Source organism: Panthera uncia, chromosome B4 (genome assembly GCF_023721935.1).
Source record: "Panthera uncia isolate 11264 chromosome B4, Puncia_PCG_1.0, whole genome shotgun sequence".
Classification (NCBI taxonomy): Eukaryota; Metazoa; Chordata; class Mammalia; order Carnivora; family Felidae; genus Panthera; species Panthera uncia.
Genome location: NC_064809.1, coordinates 20,410,078 through 20,428,510, shown reverse-complemented (window position 1 = coordinate 20,428,510; position 18,433 = coordinate 20,410,078). Strand labels below are relative to the sequence as shown.

Here is an 18,433-nt window from a genome sequence, read left to right as displayed (position 1 = left end):
GAGCGGTAGTTGTCCCGAGAAGTCTTAAATCACCTAGCATGCTTCACAGTGATCTGTGTCTGCTCAGTAAGGTTTAATGTCCAGTCTTATGAGTAGGTACAGAAATGGGGAACGCCCGGGGGGCTCAGTCGGTTAAGTGGCCGACTTAGGCTCAGGTCACGATCTCACAGTTCGTGAGTTCGAGCCCCGCGTCGGGCTCTGTGCTCACAGCTCGGAGCCTGGATCCTGCTTCGGATTCTGTGTCTCCCTCTCTCTCTGCCCCAGCCCCACTCATGCTCTGTCTCTCTGTGTCTTAAAAATAAATAAAGCATTAAAAAATGTTTTTAAATAAAAAAAAGACTAGTGCTCGCTTCGGCAGCACACATACTAAAATTGGAACGATACAGAGAAGATTCGCATGGCCCCCGTGCAAGGATGACATGCAAATTCGTGAAGCGTTCCATATTTTTTTAAAAAACAGAACAATCTGAGGGTTGATGGGGGGTGGGAGGGAGGGGAAAGTGGGTGATGGGCATGGAGGAGGGCACCTGTTGGGATGAGCACTAGGTGTTGTATGGAAACCAATTTGACAATAAATTTCATATTAAAAAAAATAAAATAAAATAATTTTAAAAAAGAGTAGGTATGGAAATGCAAAGTACAGCCAAGCTTGATAAGCTACAAATTGTAAGCCCACTGCACAGTCATTTCGATGGTGAGATTAACTCTGATTGGGAACGAACAACGATGCGTTTGCTCATTTACACATTCTAAGAGTTTGATGTTGGCCAAGTCACTAACCTCACTGTGCCTCATTTTCCTCATCTGTAAAATGGGATAATATTAGTATTGACCATTCAAGGCTGTTGTCAGCATTAAGTGGCATAATTTATGTAAAGTACTTGGAATTTTGCCTGCTACATAGTGCGATTCTAACTGAAGCCAAAATATAAATAGTGTCTGAAGTAGAGATATTAATGAAAGGGAACAGATTCAGTTTAAATAATTTGGTTTGAGAGAAAGGCAGAATTTATATTCTGAAACCTTCCTTTATGCCTAGGTTTTATTTATTATTCATGTGAGAATCATTTGTTAAAAATGGAGTCCTTAGCTTTCAGAGATTCATACTGAAATATTTGTGGATGAAATTATGTGATAGCCGGGATTAATGTAAAAATAACACAGTGGGTAAGGGCTGGAGAAGGAGGGAGTCTAAAAATGAAACATGATTGGTCGTACGTTGATCATTGATGAGGCTGGCAAGAGACACGTGCAGCTTAGTTAGACGTGTCTTTATTCTTGTGTATGTTCTAACCCATACAAAAAAGTCAAAAAATAATAATAAGGTCGGGATTCATAGCTAGTGTCTGTTCCTATGTACAGATTCTCCGGTGGAGATCGAATGTCCAATTTTTCTTTACAAATCAGGCAAGCATGAATTTATGTCAACCCGGTGCAGAAATCATGTTGCTACGGCAACTCTTCACCACATTAAATAACTGTAGAGCCAAAATGGCACCAGGTTTCCTTCAGGAGGTGATCTGAATATCAGAGAGAGAAACCTACCCCAAAGCCTCCCCCCCACCCAGCCTCCGTCCCCTGCTTACCGTAAGGGACTGAGAGGTGTAGATGCCAACCGAGTTTGGAGCCCAGAAGATTAGGGGATGGGGAGCCTACGGTACAGACTCCTGGAAGAAGTCACCTACATTCAGAGCTCTCTGTGACTGGACTTCCGGTGCAGTCCACACAGCCCCCGGCGGGGGGGATGGCCCCTGGTTGTCAAGCAGTGAGATCTCCCTAGGAAGACAGACCATCCGCGACCATTCTTTTCTTTTATGACCTTTCCCAACATTTGGGAATGAAAACTGCCCAAGGACAAGAAATGGAGCCCAATCCCCACTTCCCGCACAGGGGACTGTTTCCAGAGAGGCTCACTGTGCGTTTTTAGGATCACAAGTGAGCCACGATGTGGCCAAGGACGTCTGGGCATCAGTAAGTCCATGCCCCTGGCTTCAGAAAGATCTTCTCTAAACATCCCATGTGGGGACTTGAACAGCAACGTGAGAGCAGAGGGACCCCGGCAAGAGGCACGTGGGCACATTCCACAATGCACAACAGGCTCTCTCGGCTTTGATCATTAGGATTGGCTGTGGTCCCCACTCCTTCACCTGTTTGCCGGGTCATCCTGGGAAAGTCATTCAATCTCTATGTGTTCATTTCCTTGCTAAAGAAAAAAAAATACATATAAAAACTTTAAAATCCCAAGGTTCTGACAAGAATGAAACAAGATAAAATCTGAGGAATGTATGGGTGATTGCGGAACCTGTGAACTGGGAAGCTGTGGGTTACAAAGTCACTAACGTCATTGCTTTTCCCTGTTTTCCTTCCTCCTTTCCTTTCTTCTTTCCTCTTCCTTCTTCCCCTCCTCCCTCCCTTTCCCTTTCTCTCCCTCCTTCCCACTTCCCTTCCTTTCTTCTTTTTAAAAAGTCCTACAGGGGCGTCTGGGTGGCTCAGTCCGTTAAGCGTCAGACTTTGGCTCAGGGCATGAGCTCACGGTTTGTGAGTTCCAGCCCCACATTGGGCTCTCTGCTGTCCACACAGAGCCCGCTTTGGATCTTCTGTCTCCCTCTCTGTCTGCCCCTCCCCTGCTTGCATGTCTCTCTCTCTCTCAAAAATAAACAAACATTAAAAATAAATGTTTAAAAAAATAAACAAAACATGCTACAAACCAGCCTGAGATTTTTTTTTAGCATGTGCCCTGGACACAGTCCTCTCACATTTCCAGCAATTAGTTTCATTTGAAGCTTCTGGGCATTGTCAGGAAGCAACTAGTCCACTGCACCCGAGCCCTTGGGTTTAATCGTCCAACACATTCCCGGATAGCACCTCGTACCCTAACTCCCAGTGCTGTCTTTCTCCTTTAACCTCCGTCCAGCCAACTGAATTCAACACTTTCTTATGCACACGGCTGGGAAGTGTCTCTGAAAAATTGCCTACACGGTACGACCTGGAAAGCTAGCTACCTGGAATCTCATCTGCTCGATCAAGAAGTTGTCTTTATTATGGGAGTAATGGAATGTTTATTTTGGCTGAGTCAACGTGGAGGGTGTTTTTTTGTTTTTTGTTGTTTTATGTTTTCCCAACACTTGGTGCTGGCTGCCAGAAGCCCCCAGCATCCTGCTTGGCATCAGGGATTCAAAACATTTTTAAAGTGACAGAACGTCTGTGCTGGTGTGTATTTTAATATAGCTCAGTGGTTTTGAACAGGCTGTTTTTCACGAGGCTGCTTCTGTTCTGTTTTGTTTTTTTTTTTTTTCTTTTTTATTACAGGTAGAAATGCTGGCAAATGTAAACAGTCCTCATTTAAAGCTTTTTTATTTTTCCTTCTTTCCTTTCCACCCTTGAAAACGGTAATTCCAAAGCCTGTCTTTGGTTTTCAGAATGTGTGGTGCCCGTCAGGCCACTGAATGGTGTGTTAATTACAAAGTGATTGAGTGTGTCTTCATTTGGTTGCCACAGCGGGCTGGCTATGAGAAGTGAAGTACATTTCACCTTGTGAGCTCCCCACGGGGTCGAGGCCCCTGGGCAGACAGGGGCTGAGGCCTGAAATGCAGCACTCGAAGCCAGGAGCCTGCGTGAGGGAGGGGAATAAAAGCGTAGGCCAAAAGTCTCAGTGGACTCAAAGGGCAATGGGGAGCCACGGCAAGTCCTAGAGCACGACACAATGACGCACATTAAGAACCATTTGTCTTGCAGTCTCTGGTTAGTCTGGTAGTCTATTAACCATCAGATCAGATCGTAAAGCAATCTACTTGATGGCCAAGCAGTCAAACAACAGATAATGGTCTAGATGGGGTTGAAACCTACTAAATCTGTGTCGGTATTAGACAAAGGAACCAACACACGGTGAACATACTTAACCCAAAGATTTAAAAATAGCTGTGGAACATCTTCCTCATTTCTAAGAAAAACATGCCAAGGATTTGTTAAGAAGACGGTCCTCTGGAATTAAAGAGCTTCGTGAAGAAGATCCCTATCTCTTAGCCATATTCGCCATTGTCGTCAAAAACAGGCATTGAAATTTATGCCCCACGTTGCAACATCCTACACGAAGAAACAGGTCAAATCTCCTCGTGAAAGAAGGTTAAACTCCAACTCGGAAAATACCTACATAGAAGATGCAAGGCCCATCCATCACACATACGGACTATTCATATACCGTAAATGTAAGCCCTATTCCCAGGTCCACAGGCTCGGGAGTAAAAACAGTGTCCAATCAACAGTCACCGTCTCATATTTCTCGGGACACGGTGTTACTCACTCAGCGGGAGCTCTGGCCCTCCCTTCAGATCCCCAGATTCCTCCCAGACGCTTCCAACACTTGGGGAGGAAGGGATGGTTGGAGAGAGTGGAAGCTGTCTTCCTTGGTTTCCATGTCTCTGTGCAATGTGCCTTCTCTCCTGCCCCAGCTCACAGCAGGCTGTCATGTACGGCGGGGAGTGGGACAAACAGAGCCTGCCTCCGTCCCCATGGGGCTAGCTGAGGCTCCGTGTTAAGTGTAAGTAGGCCTCCCCCTCCACGGCCACTGGGACTGCCTTTTTGGCTCTCCGTGTTCCACGGAAATTTTAGTGAAGGTGGCTTTTGTTTTTTTTTCCTTTCCTATTTACCCAGTCTAATTATTATAAACAAGCACTCTGAAGTCAGACGCACTTGGGATTTGGGTCTCAGAGACTCTTCTCTCCAGCTTGGTGGCCTAGGACAAGTCACCGAGTCTCCGTTTTTCCAGCTGCAAAATGGGAATGATCACAATGGCACCTCTGTAATCGGGGTGTCCTCAAGACTGAACTAACTGATTTCAGGTAAAAGGCTAATCCGGGTCCTTGATCTTGGTCAGGCACTCAGTGAACGGGTTACCTGTTTCCATCAATGTGTCTGTAGTTGTCACGGTTGCTACTGTTGCCTACAGTCCCCTTCGTACCGGCATTTGGCCGTGAGTCCGTGGAGACAAGGCAAGGGAACGGGGTGCGTGATCCACACAAAGCTATTGCAAGAAAACCTGGCCCCGTAAAGAACCTAAAGCAATGTCTGGCACATGGCACCTCTTCAATAGTGTGGCTTTCCCCTGTTGAAAGAGTCCTTCCCATCTTGAAACACATGTCTGTCACCTGCGGTCTGAAGGGCGCACTTCATTATATCCTGTTCTTGGGTGTTTCTTGTGCTCATTTTGATCTGAAACAGTATACCTCTTAGTGTTGTTCTTGTAGTTAACCTTTGCGTGCCCGGGCGCACCTAGCTTGTTTCCCTTTCCACCTGTTGGAAAACTCCTCCCACTCCTGGACACAGACCCGCTCAGCAGCTCCGCACCGTGAGAGCCCCTACCTTTCTGCTCTGTCACCGTCACAGGAAACTCGAGGAGTCCTCAGCCCCCCCGGCGCGGACATCAGCTGCTCCCGCCTCTCCTCCTCCCCAGATTTTGTTCTGCTCAACAAGCCTCGAGAGTCTTCATGGCAGTGAAGGAGTGCTTAGACTATGTTAAATAAACTCTACACCCAACATGGGGCTCGAACTCACAACCCCGAGATCAAGAGTCACATGCTGTACTGACTGAGCCAGCCAGGTGCCCCTAGACTATTTTAAACATTTCATAAAATCTAACAATAGTCATGGGCGGGCCTGCTGTAAAAGTCCCCGTGTCTGATTAAATTGCCATGACCCAGATGGGGCGCCTGGGTGGCTCAGTTGGTTAAGCGTCTGGCTCAGGTCATGATCTCACAGTTGGTGAGTTGGAGCCCCGCATCCCCCTCTCTTTCTGCCCCTCCCTCTCTTTCTGCCCCTCCCCTGCTCTCCCTCTCTCTCTCTTATAAATAAATAAAGTCATGACCTGTGGCATTAGGCAAGAAGTACATCAGCAGTGTGGGGCCATACTGCTGATCAGATGCTCTGAACTTAAAAAGTGGAAAACCAATAAATGACACGTCTCTTTTCCATCGTGCAAGGCAATAGAGTTCTTGGTGGTAAAAGGCTGGACGCCTCTGCCTTAGTCAATTCCATTTTACCAATAACACACTTGCGTGAAAATTACACCGAAGAGGGCAAAACAGATTATACAAGACTGTAAGGATATTATGAGCCTTTAAGGGCCAATGCCTGGTTTCCCTGAAACCCAAAAGTCTGGCTCCTTTTAGGCTAGAGGCACCCAGGCAGCCATGCTTCACTTCATGAGGGCAACGCACTGGTGCTTTTCAAGAGAACCATACCCGAAAACCCTTTGTAGTTTTTTGACCACCCAGCAGGTAAAGGGAAGAGACACCTGGAGGAATATTCTGGCGCTTTTCCATTGCTCTTCCACCCTAGATCCACTCCTGCCTCACTCTTTGCTGTCAGCAGACCCCTGTGATTGGCCACTTATGGCGAATGAGTAGAAATCCTCTTCTGCCCCAGAGCCCTGGGAGGGGGGGGGGGCAGGGGCGGGGGGGGGGGGGGGAGGGGGGGTAGGGGTAGGACTAGACTCCTCATCCCTCCCTAAACCAAACAGTCAGGCACAGAATGAACTATTGTGACCAACTTGTAAAAGACCTTTCATTATATCTTTATATTTTTCCTGTGATGATTCTGGCCACACGGCTTCATGGGGCTTCCCAATCCATACCACCCTGAACCCGCAGGAGAGAGGCGGAGCCTGGAGAGACTTTTTCACGGTTTGGGCGAGGCCTCATTAACTCTCATTCTTAAAGTTTATTGTTCTCTGAATCGATCATCTTAATACATAAAGCATAAGGAGGGAAGAATCTCTCCTAAAAAAGGAGCTCACTCATCCTTGAAAGTTTTTGTTTTTGTTTTTTTTTTTAAGTGCCTGCTTGGGGAAAATGCTGCGGTAGCATTAACAGACAAGACCATTTTAATTATGAATCTAATATATTTGTATCACAAAACCTGGCATTTTCAACCATAAAGCACCGTGATTACGCAAAGCATTTTCAGAAGTAATAAACCTCTGCTGAATATGCTCAGGAACCACATTAAGATTCAATTTCAGCTCTCATTGGTAATATCAACTAATATGGGTGGGCTGATTATTTTAAAATGTATTAAATGCAAATTGATTTTGTATTGTCATAAATAATACCGAGGGACGTTCTGTAGTCACTTTCATGCATCCTACCCCAGCCTCTGACCAGTAGGTTTCTTTCTTTTTTTTTTTTTTTTAATGTTTATTTATTTTTGAGACAGAGAGAGACAGAGCATGAACGGGGGAGGGTCAGAGAGAGAGGGAGACACAGAATTTGAAACAGGCTCCAGGCTCTGAGCTGTCAGCACAGAGCCCAACGCGGGGCTCGAACTCACGGACTGCGAGATCATGACCTGAACCAAAGTCGGATGCTCAACTGACTGAGCCATCCAGGTGCCCCTGACCAGTAGGTTTCTAATCATGGAAGATTTGAACAGCATTTTCATTGTTGTTATGTTATCCTGACTGCCTGAAAGCCACTTGCCATGCTTTGCTTACCACCAACCTTGGGTCCAGGATGGGCCAGGGTCCAGTTTGGGGATAAACACAGAGCACCAAGCCCAGGGCAGATCTTGGGGAGACCAGGGCAGCATCCCAAGTACAGGCACATGAGGGAGCTGCGTTGTTTCCAGGTTTTTCCTCTTCCGGGACCACTGGCTCTGATACTACCGGGGCAGGGACCACGCCCTCAGTCACAAACATTAGCTTGTCATGCAAGAGTTCAGATGTTTTCGAATACGACTTTACTCCACTTTTGGCCGGATCATGAGGCACCGATTGCAAGGTTCCCTGGAACCTGCAGCAAGGGATCTGGGTACCCATAACTCCTTGGTTTGCTCATGAAATACATTTCAGGGCATGTTTAGTAAACGTGCTAAGATAATCATATGCTTCCTAGGACATTTCATCTTCTGCCCTAGATGAACATGAAAAAAAAAAAAAAGGAAGCACATGGAAAATTATAGCAGAATGCAAGGCCTTCACTGATTAGCTATATTGTGCAGAAAACACTTGTCAGGGAGGACTTGGGGGGGGCACTGATGTGGAGAACAGAGAAGCATTTTCTGGGCAAAAGAGCAGAACATGCAAAGGCCTGGAGGCAGGATGTATTGGAGAGCAGGCTGGTCTGACAATAGCAAACCACTGTGGAGGTGGGAGGGAGGCTGTGCCTAGCTGGGAATTGCCTTAAATTTCAGGCTTTTGTCTAAGGACGGGAGTGGGGATTATCTCCAGGAACACATTTTATACATAGGTTGTTTTGTTTAAAACAAAACAGGGGGCGCCTGGGTGGCTCAGTCGGTTGAGCGTCCGACTTCGGCTCAGGTCACGATCTCACAGTCTGTGAGTTCGAGCCCCGTGTCGGGCTCTGGGCTGATGGCTCAGAGCCTGGAGCCTGCTTCCGATTCTGTGTCTCCCTCTCTCTCTGCCCCTCCCCCATTCATGCTCTGTCTCTCTGTCTCAAAAATAAAAAAAATAAAAAATAAAAAGTCAAAACAAAACAGAAAAAAACAGAAAACCCCATAGATGTGGTTGGTTCTCCATACCCTGTGTTATAGCCTCTTTCTCACTTAGCTATATCTCATACACATGCTCAATGTTTTCCATTAGAGCCATTTTAAAGTGCAAGATGGCCATTCAACCATTCCCTTGTAATTACATGTTTAGATTTTTTTCAACATTTTTTATTACTATAAATTGGCATAGTGCTGAGTAACTTGTCCATAAAGCTTTTCATCCTATTTAAAAGTGATTCTGGGGGCATCTGGGTGGCTCAGGTGGTTAAACGTCCGGCTTCGGCTCAGGTCATGATCTCAAGGTTCATGGGTTCGAGCCCCGCGTCGGGCTCTGGGCTGACAGCTCAGAGCCTGGAGGCTGCATGGATTCTGTGTTTCCCCCCTCTCTATGCCCCTCTCCTGCTTGTGTTCTGTCTCTCTCTCTCTCAAAAATAAATAAACATTAAAAAAATTTTTTAAGTAATTCTGTATCAGGATATGTTCCTAGACGTCATACCAGCAATATGGGGCACTATTAATTTCCTTGCTAATGTGCCTATTTACGTGACGGGTGGAAAATCACTATCTTCTAATTTCAATTTACATTCCTTAGATGACTAGGAAGACTTAATAGGTCTCCGTATTTTCCAACAAGTATTCTTAGAATGGTAGGTAAAGTCATAAAGTAATTTAGTGAGTAGATAAAGAGAACATCAGTTTGGTACCTCACCTCCCAGTATATCTATGGAATGCACAGACCAGCAAAACAACTTTAGACTAGGCTGAAGTTCTCTTTAAAGCTATATTATTGTTTTAAAAGCAATGTGCTTTTTAAAGGCTGAAGTATTCTTTGGAAGAAAGGTAGTAGGACAAGCTATTAAATTATATCTATAGGCATGTACAGATAGTGAAATCCAGTATCCACAAGGCTTCGATACCAGAGAAATCTGTTTATGTGGTTTAGGCACAAATCTATGCCTAAACCACTGTCCGACCCTCTAAGAACTTGCCGTTTCTGTGAACAGAAACATCTTTCTACTTATTGGCCTCTGGACAAATCTGAAAAGATCTCATTGGAGGGGGGCGCTCTGGGAAACTCCAATGGTTTTATTTATTTATTATCATCATGACTATTTTATTACCATTGTGACCATTTTTTTTTAATTGAGATATAATCGACATATAAACCAACGGTTTTAAAGTAGTGACTTCATCGAGCCACCCCACGCAGGAAAGCCACGTTTTCCAGCCCATGAGGACAAACTCCCAAATCAATTTACAACTGTATTCATGAAAAGCTCAGAGCAAGATAGCTGGCGGAAGTCACTTCAAAGCTCCAGTTCTAAGAAGGGATTTCTCCCCCTCCGGCTGCCTCCAGGACAGGACCCTTCTCTTAAAAGATTTGTTTGAGATGTATGTCAGATCGGACCGGTTCTCCGCGAAATAATTACCACCGCTGAGCCCAAGCCGGGCCTCGGATGCCACAGACGCCTGAGGTCCGGCCATCACGGGAAAGCCTGTGGGCCGAGAGAGTTTCTGGCGGTGAGTGGGTCCATCCTCTTCCTCCTGGAGTTGTTTCCACCGTTAAGCTGACACCCCCCAGAGGCCAGCCCTGGAGCCCTGGAGCCCGGGCACCGGAAGCCCCAGTAGACCAGGGCAGAGCTGGGCCCTGATGGCACAAGCTCTAAAACCCTGGGCATGGCCTCTCGATGGGGGGACTCGGTGACAGCACTGAGTCGTGGACACGGAAAGCTTTTGGAGTCCACAAATTGCCACCGCACGACGTAGCCCTCGGCCCTGATATTAGCCCAGGCCGTGGAGAAATGCTTGTGCAGAAATCTCAGCGGGCCGTCGCCCCGTGCTGCCCGCTCCTTTCAGGTGGCTCGGGGCGGGGACTGCAGTCCCCGCCACCCACGTGTGCGCCCTGCAGTCAACGCCCAGCGTCCATTCAACACTTTGGGAAAGCCAGTCGTTTAAAACTGGTTTTAGAAAGGGCCGTGAGAACTCTGTATGAGCCTCCAAACGCCAACCCTGAAGGTAATGACTCCTCTAGGCCCAGCCGGCGTAAAGCCACTGGGGGGTAAGGTTTAGTTAGCCTCTTGGCCATGTTAGTTTGTTCTTACCTTGGAGCCTCCGACGTGCCGTTCTGGGCCACCTGCGCGTGCATCCGACAACTGAAGGAGCAAGAGAATTTTTGCCAAAGCCCTCCTCGTGGAAAGCCAGCGTGACTAGACCCTCCTTGACTCAATTACTGTCTTCGGTATAGCCAACAAGTGGGGCGTGAGCGGAGGACCTGAGGAGGTATGAAAAGTCGCTCGAATGTACTTTCTGCCTCGGGACATAGGGACTGTTCATTTAGGGGACTTGTTCTCTTCCATACACCTGAAACTGGACACCGCTCTGGGGAGGGAGGAGCGTGGAGAGCTGGGGCAACACAAAGAAAAGGATAATTAATCAGGTCGTTCCTTGGCCCACAGCCATAGCTTCCTTGGCAACATGGATCCTTCAGCTGTCAGCAATCAGACTACAGGCAACTTTCAATTATCAACGCTATGGGAGGGGGCAGTGATGTGGATAATCCAAAACAGCAGATAATCCCTCCAAATCATTTAATTTATCTTTTGAATGGTTTTCACACGTACACATATGCAAACACACGTGATTCTTTCCTTGCTCATTATGTTCTGCGCAGGCCAAAAATAAAATTGATGTGCTTTCCCTGGGCATACACCAACTGATAAGAAGGTTGACTGAAGGAAGCTAGTCCTCGGATTAAACTTTCTCTGTGGATCATCCACTCATGGATAATCAAGGGTTTAATATATTGATTTCATAGACTCATAGCACTGGAAGGAACCAGGAAATCATCCAATTCGAGCCCTTTGCTTTGCAGAGGAAAAAACGAAGTCCTGACGCATTTGCCTAAAACCCTGGGGCTAGCTGGATGCCCATGGGTTGTCATTATTCTGTTCACAAGACTTCTCCTTGACATTATTCTCGTCACAAGACTGTTCCTTTAACCAGTTTGTTGCACAACTGGGGACTATGGAGGAAGTGATAGGAACTGCTCGCGGCTTGCATAGTGTGATGCTAAGATGCCGGGCCCAGACCGGAGGCCCCCAACCCTGGCAGCTCGTTAGAATTGCCCAAGGAATATTCAAAAAAAATTCTGACCCGGTAAACTGGACCCTGGAATTGGGGTTTGAGGTGGGGTGGGGCACAGTGCAGGTGAAACCCAGGCATCAGAGTTTTAAAAGCTCTCCAGGTGAATCCAGAGTGTAATCGAGGTTGAGACTCACTGCCCAGAGCAGGATCCTGACTCCCTCCCCTACCAGCTACATGAACTCAGACAAACCTTCTCACCAGTCTGTGCCTCGGTTGTCTCCCCTATTAAATGAGACAATGAGGATGAGAGTTTAATAGGGACCTGTCTGAGTTGTTGGCAGGATTAAATAGTTCCATACATGGAAAATACCTACAGCAGTTGTGTTACGGCTGAATGTATCCCCTCAAAGTTCCCATGTTGAAATCTTACCCTCCAATATGAGAGTATTTGGAGGTGGGGCTCTGGGGAGATAATTAAGTCATGAGGGTGAGCCCTGATGAATGGGATTAGTGCCATTATTAAAAGACATAAGAGAGGGGCGCCTGGGTGGCTCAGTCGGTTAAGCGGCCGACTTCGGCTCAGGTCATGATCTCGCGGTTCGCGAGTTCAAGCCCCGCGTCGGGCTCTGTGCTGATGGCTCAGAGCCTGGAGCCTGTTTCAGATTCTGTGTCTCCCTCTCTCTCTGACCCTCCCCCGTTCATGCTCTCTCTCTCTCTGTCTCAAAAATAAAGGTTAAAAAAAAAAAAAAAGACATAAGAGAGCTTGTTGTCTCTCTCTGCTCTTTATCACGTGAGAATACGAGGCGAAGTCAGCCATCTGCACACCGGGAAGGGACCTCACCAGATACCAGATCTGTCAGCACCTGGGTCTGGACTTCCCAGACTCCAGAACTGTGAGAAATGTTAGCTGTTTAAGCCACCTGGTCTATGGTGTTCTGCGAGAGCAGCCCGAATTGACTAAAACAGGTTCCTAGGACATGAGAAACATCATGTAAATGTTAGTCGTTATTATGATTGTGGTGGTGGTTATTATCCCTACTGGTACTATTTCTGAGGCCCTCCAGAAGGAACATACTATGGCTACTTCTGGAAACCCTGAGCTAAAAGGAAACCCCTTTTGAAAAGTTGACTTGGAATCTTGAAATCGAAGTTGATTTCTCTAGTACCCAACATATCCCAGGAGGGGAATGTAAGTCACGGAAGACAGAAATCAGCTTCTGGAAACAGATTTCCAGTTCAACTTGGTGGGAGAGGAAGAGCATTTTAAACGGGCTGGATTTCAGTGCTGTCTCTGTTTTTGAGTTACTGCCGCATTTGGCCATTTTCACTTCACACTTAGCATATTCATTTTAATCACACAACGGTCTATGGTCAGAGTCTGAATTTAGAGCATTGCTGAGTCTGTTGCCTTAAAGTCACAGCTCCCTTTGAGCACCTGTGATGCACCTTGCATTGGTAGAAATGTCAAAATGAGTGTTTGCTTCCCAAGACTTACAGTGTCAGGGGAACAGTTTGCGTATCTGTTTACTTGTGGTTTTAAGAAGTTGTGTATTAAAAAATAATAATAATAAATAAATAAATAAAAAGAAGTTGTGTATTGTCATTTCACTCTGATGCCAGGAATTTTTCGATTTCCCATTTTATTAGCAAACTGACAGATTAGAAATTATCAGTGATTTGCCATCAGAAACGGACCTATTTACCGCTCCCGAGCAGAGTGGTAATAAGTTTCGTTCTAAGGAAGTAAAACTCTAAAAGCAGTTTCGGGTTGGTGAAACTCACACGCTTCTCACTAAATGCTTCTTACAAAAATGCTGGCAAGTACGTTCCTTTCTAAACCGAGAACTACTGTTCTGTACAAGATTTTTGAGACAAATCGTTTCTAGTAACACAGAAAAACATCCTGATAGTTGTGTATTGTAAGTGCTACAAGGTTTCAGAATTTACTTCGCTTCCCCTAGCAAAGAAGCAATGTCAGCGTTAACTCGTGATGGTGAAGACTTTTCTTTAAAGAGAAGTGTCACTCGTTGCCCATTGTGTTGGTAAATCATATTCATCTGTAACTTACATACAGAAGAGCAGACCTATCGTAAGTGCACAGCTTGATGAATTTTCACAAAGTGTACAAACCCGTGTAATGAACAGCTTTCTCAAGAAGCAGAAGGTGACCAACACCCCGGGGCCCACCATGCCCGATATTGCCCCCACATAATTATAATCCTGATTTCTTTAATTAATTAATTATTACTATTATTATTTTGGGTTTATTTGAGAAAGACAGAGACAGCAGGAGTGGGAGAGGGGCAGAGAGACAGGGAGCCAGAGAATCCCAAGCAAGCTTTCCACTGTCAGCACAGAGCCCGTCACGGGACTTTAACTCATGAAACGGTGAGATCATGACCTGAGCCAAAACCAAGAGTCAGACGCTTAACTGCCTGGACCACCCAGGCACTCCTACAATCCTGATTTCTAACACCATAGACTAGTTCGGCTTTAGAAAATGTTCTTTTTTTTTTTTTTTAGTTTTTTTGCGAGAGAGGGAGCAGGGGGGGGGGGGGAGAAGATGGAGAGAGAGAGAGAGAGAGAGAGAGAGAGAGAGAGAGAGAGAGAAACCCAAGTAGTCTCTGTGCTGTCAGCGTGGAGCCCAAAGTGGGGCTTGAACTCACGAACCATGAGATCATGACCTGAGCTAAAACCAGAGGTCAGACGCTCAGCAGACTGAGCCACACAGGTGCCCCAATGTTCTTCTGTTTTAATATGAACAGCTACTTTTCTGGAAATGGAATCATGCCGTATGGATTCACTTGTGCCTGGCCTCTTTTGCCCAACGTGTGACAAACACACAGCCTTGTTGTGGCTGTCGAGTGTCCCCTTACAGGAAGATGCCACAACTTTCTTATCCATTCTGCTGTAGGTAGACATTTTGATCGCTTACAGTTTGAGGCTAATCGATTAGCGCAGGTCAGAGGATTCTAGTACATGTCTATACCCTTCCGTCGGCAATATGCCCAGGAGTCAAATTGCCGAGCCTCGGAGTATAGGGCTTATATGTGTTTAGTTCTAGCAGGTGTTCCCAGTTTTCCAAAGTGGTCACACTACTTTATACTCCTGCCGGCAGAGTAGGATCATCCTGGTGGTTCCACATCCTCACCGACCCTTGGTATCATATACCTTTCTCATTTTAGCCATTCTCCCGCTGAATGTCTTGATAAAAGAAAACAACGAAGGATTTTATGAATGATGCTTTGGGGAAAAGCTGAGCCTGTCCTCACACTGGGCCAGGTCCGTCAGCCTGCAGCAGAAGCGAGAAGGGCCTTGAACGGCATAATCGCAGCAGCAGGCCCGGCACGTTCCTGGCTGAGCTCCTTAGGCAACAGGAAAGAGAGAAGCTTACGAACAGGGCCCTGGTTCTCACTCAGGATGCCCCCTGGACGTCACACACCCTGAGCCGTGGAACAGTTCGCAAATATTTGCTTAGCTGCTCCCATGTTAGAGCCTTGTCAGGAACCCAGGACGTGCCCTCACGCAGTTTACGGTAGGTCACGTTGATGCCTTGGAAGGATGTCTCTGGCGGCCGGCCACGCTGGGCACGGCAGACCGGATCGGGGAGGAACTGAAACAGGGAGGTGGCACACGTCTAGGTATAGAGGAACACGTGCTAGAAACAGTGAGGCAAAATTTCCAATGGTTTCACCTACTCACTTTCCACCTCCCTAGAAGCGAGTTTCCTTTCTTTGAAAATTCAGACTCTCGCCTTAAAGTGAATTCACTTTCTTGGCTTTCTACTTAGAATGCTAAATACTGAGCTTCTCCTTAAAGACTTCTTTGGGGGTGTTGGGCCAGGCCTACATTCCGGGCTGTGCCTTCATGGTTTCCTCTACACCTTTCTAGGGTACGGCTCTTCGGTAACGCTTAATGCTCCCCGACTTTTGCCACAGGAGCTCATTAAACACAAATCTACTTCCCTGATACTACTTACCGGCCATCCTTCCCTGGCGTAAAAACCTATGAGAACACGCCTGGGATTTGGAGTTCAGCAGACTAACTTCTGACACTTCCGTCTGCAAAATCACAGCTCTCTGTGCCTCGGGTGCTCCATTTGGTTCTCTGAGGATGAAACTAGCTAAGTTGTGTAAAATATTTAGTACCGCCCCTGGCCGACATTGGGCATACGGTAAAGAGTAGATAATATTATTAGCTATTATTTAACATCTCACCAACAGGATATATACAGAGAGAGAGACAGAGACAGAGACAGGGATGGAGAGATGGGGTGGAAAGGGGAGATTCATCATAACTGACTGGCTCACACATTTAGGTAGGTTGAAAAGTCCTAAGATCCACAGCCCGCAAGCTGGGCACCCGGGAGGGCCAATGGTGTAGTTCCAGCCTGATTCCAAGTCTGAAGGCAGGGGAAAACCAACATCCCGGCCCAAAGAGAGTCCATCAGAGAGAGAATTCTTTCTTCCCCTGCCTTTTTGTTCTATGCAGGCCTTCACTGGCCTGCATGAGGACCACTCATGCTGGGAAAGGCCATTTGCTTTACTCAGTCAACAGTTTCAAGTGCTAATCTCATCTAGAAACACCCTCACAGACACACCCAAAATAATGTTTAACCACATATCTGGCCCAGTCGAGTCGACACATGAAGTTAACCATCGTATGTGTCAAATCAGAAGGCAGTTTGAATCAGGTGCCTCATTTCTGATGAGGCTGCTCTGACACCGTGGAGAAGGCCACCTCAGGGAAATACTCCGTTATGGCCACAGGAAGTCAGGCAGACAGCCGTGCGCTGGGGAAGGGAGTCCAAAGGAGTAGTCTGGTTGCAATTTTATCTTGGAAAATTCTGTCTTCCAGAAGCTCGGGTGTTGCGACTTACTCTCAGTATTCTAGGAATTTTCTTCCATGGCTTGTTAATGTCTCCACTTGTTCTGAAGCAAGACTGCGTAGTGAAGCCCAAACTGCATCAACCTTTCTGGTTGGCTTGTCATTTCCCAAATTTAAATCACTTTTTCTCAAGCTTGACCCTGCTCTTTGGCATCATTCCTTTTCCCACTCTCCCTGTGTAGTGTTTTTTTAAGTTTATCTATTTAATTTGAGAGAGAGAGAGAGAGAGAGAGAGCGGCAGAGAGAGAGGGAGAAAGAGAATCCCAAAGCAGGCTCCCATGCCTTCAGCACAGAGCTGGACTCGGGCCTCGACCTCACAGACTGTGAGATCACCGCCTGAGACACAATCAAGAGTAGGACACTTGGGGCGCCTGGGTGGCTCAGTCAGTTAAGCGTCTGACTTCGGCTCAGGTCATGATCTCACGGTCCGTGGGTTCGAGCCCCGCGTCGGGCTCTGTGCTGACAGCTCAGAGCCTGGAGCCTGTTTCGGATTCTGTGTCTCCCTCTTTCTCTGACCCTCCCCTGTTCATGCTCTCTCCCTGTCTCAAAAATAAATAAATGTTAAAAAAAAATTAAAAAAAAAAAAAAAGAGTAGGACATTTAACCAACCCTAGGTGGTTAAGTCACCCAGGTGCCCCTTCTTTGTGTAGTTTTAAGCCTTCAGCTGTGTTCGCAAACATTTTTCTTAAGTGGTTATTGGATAAGCATACATAATTAGTTCCAAGGGTAAGCATGGAAAATGTGGGCCAAGCACTTTCGGCTCCTGGCCTAAGGAGGTTACGACTCTATGACTCTGACACTTGGATGACTTGTTGAGATTATCTAACAAATATTTATTAAACATCCACTAGGATCAAGAAGCCATGAAGGCCCCAAAGACTAATGAAAGACTGTTCTTGCGGGGCTCACAATCTTGAGAAGAAAATAATTAAACAGGTCACAAGGGAAAAGAATATAAACCAGGGTAACCAATACTCATCTCCCTGCTGCCCTGCTTATAAGCTCAGTGACCTTGGACAAGTTCGTTTGTTTTTTTTTTTATCTTCTCTGAGCCTTAATGTCCTCCTCTACAAAATAGAAACAGTAAAACTCTTCTTGACCGTGAATTGGGAGGACGAAATGAAAGAACATCTGAAAAACATGTTCACCGACATAGTAGACTTTCAACAGATGTCGGTTCTTAGCCTCCACCCCCACTTCCCAGTTATACAGCAACACTCATGCCAACCATAAAAAAAAAAAAAAAAATCTCAAGATACGTTTAAAATAGAAATCGCTCTAATTAAACTGAGAAATATTTAAGTTAAACTTGCGCCGGTAACATTGCTATATCGATCAAACGTACACACTTAATGTCGACCCTCGGTCCTGAGGACTAACTGATTCAGTGTCCATAAATCACCGGGCGAGAGTTCCAGGTTGGGGGCAGGGGGGGGGCGGCGAAGCGCAGGATAATAACCCCTCGTCCTCAGATTACACTGGGCAAGTCTGACAAAAGAAAACACAAGTTTTGATGCATAATCTTTAAGTCTTAGAAGATATTTATCAGAAAGAACAGCTCGGGCCATGTCAAGTTGAAGATACAGATGATAAAATATTCTTCCTACGTAACCCGTAGGGTGCAAACTGATTAAATTAAGCTTATGTTTTTTTGGGTTTTGTTTTTCAAAAGCACTACTTTATGACTATCACCACACCTTGTTTAACCACACCGATAAGCACCCTTGGAAACTCGCTGTTTAACTCCTAGAACTTTGGACTTTGCGGAAACGAACAAACTTCAGAATCTACTTCTTGCTCACCCTGCTGGTGACTGTGTTTGGAAGCCATTTTCCCAAATTTGCTTTGTACCTAAAAGCTGTCTGCAACTGGGAATAAGAGTAAAATACTTAAGATTATTAGTTGACAGATAGTTGATAGATTCAACTACTAGTATACATGTCCCTTGGAAAAAACACGC

The 18,433-nt window shown here is 46.1% G+C and overlaps 1 non-coding gene across 1 annotated transcript; it reads left to right on the top strand.

Annotated features, from left to right (window-relative positions):
- Positions 1–342: 342 nt before the first annotated feature.
- LOC125920476 (U6 spliceosomal RNA) lies at positions 343–449 on the top strand. The gene has a single exon (XR_007457068.1). It is a non-coding gene; the product is annotated as a U6 spliceosomal RNA (small nuclear RNA).
- The last annotated feature ends 17,984 nt before the right edge of the window (positions 450–18,433 follow it).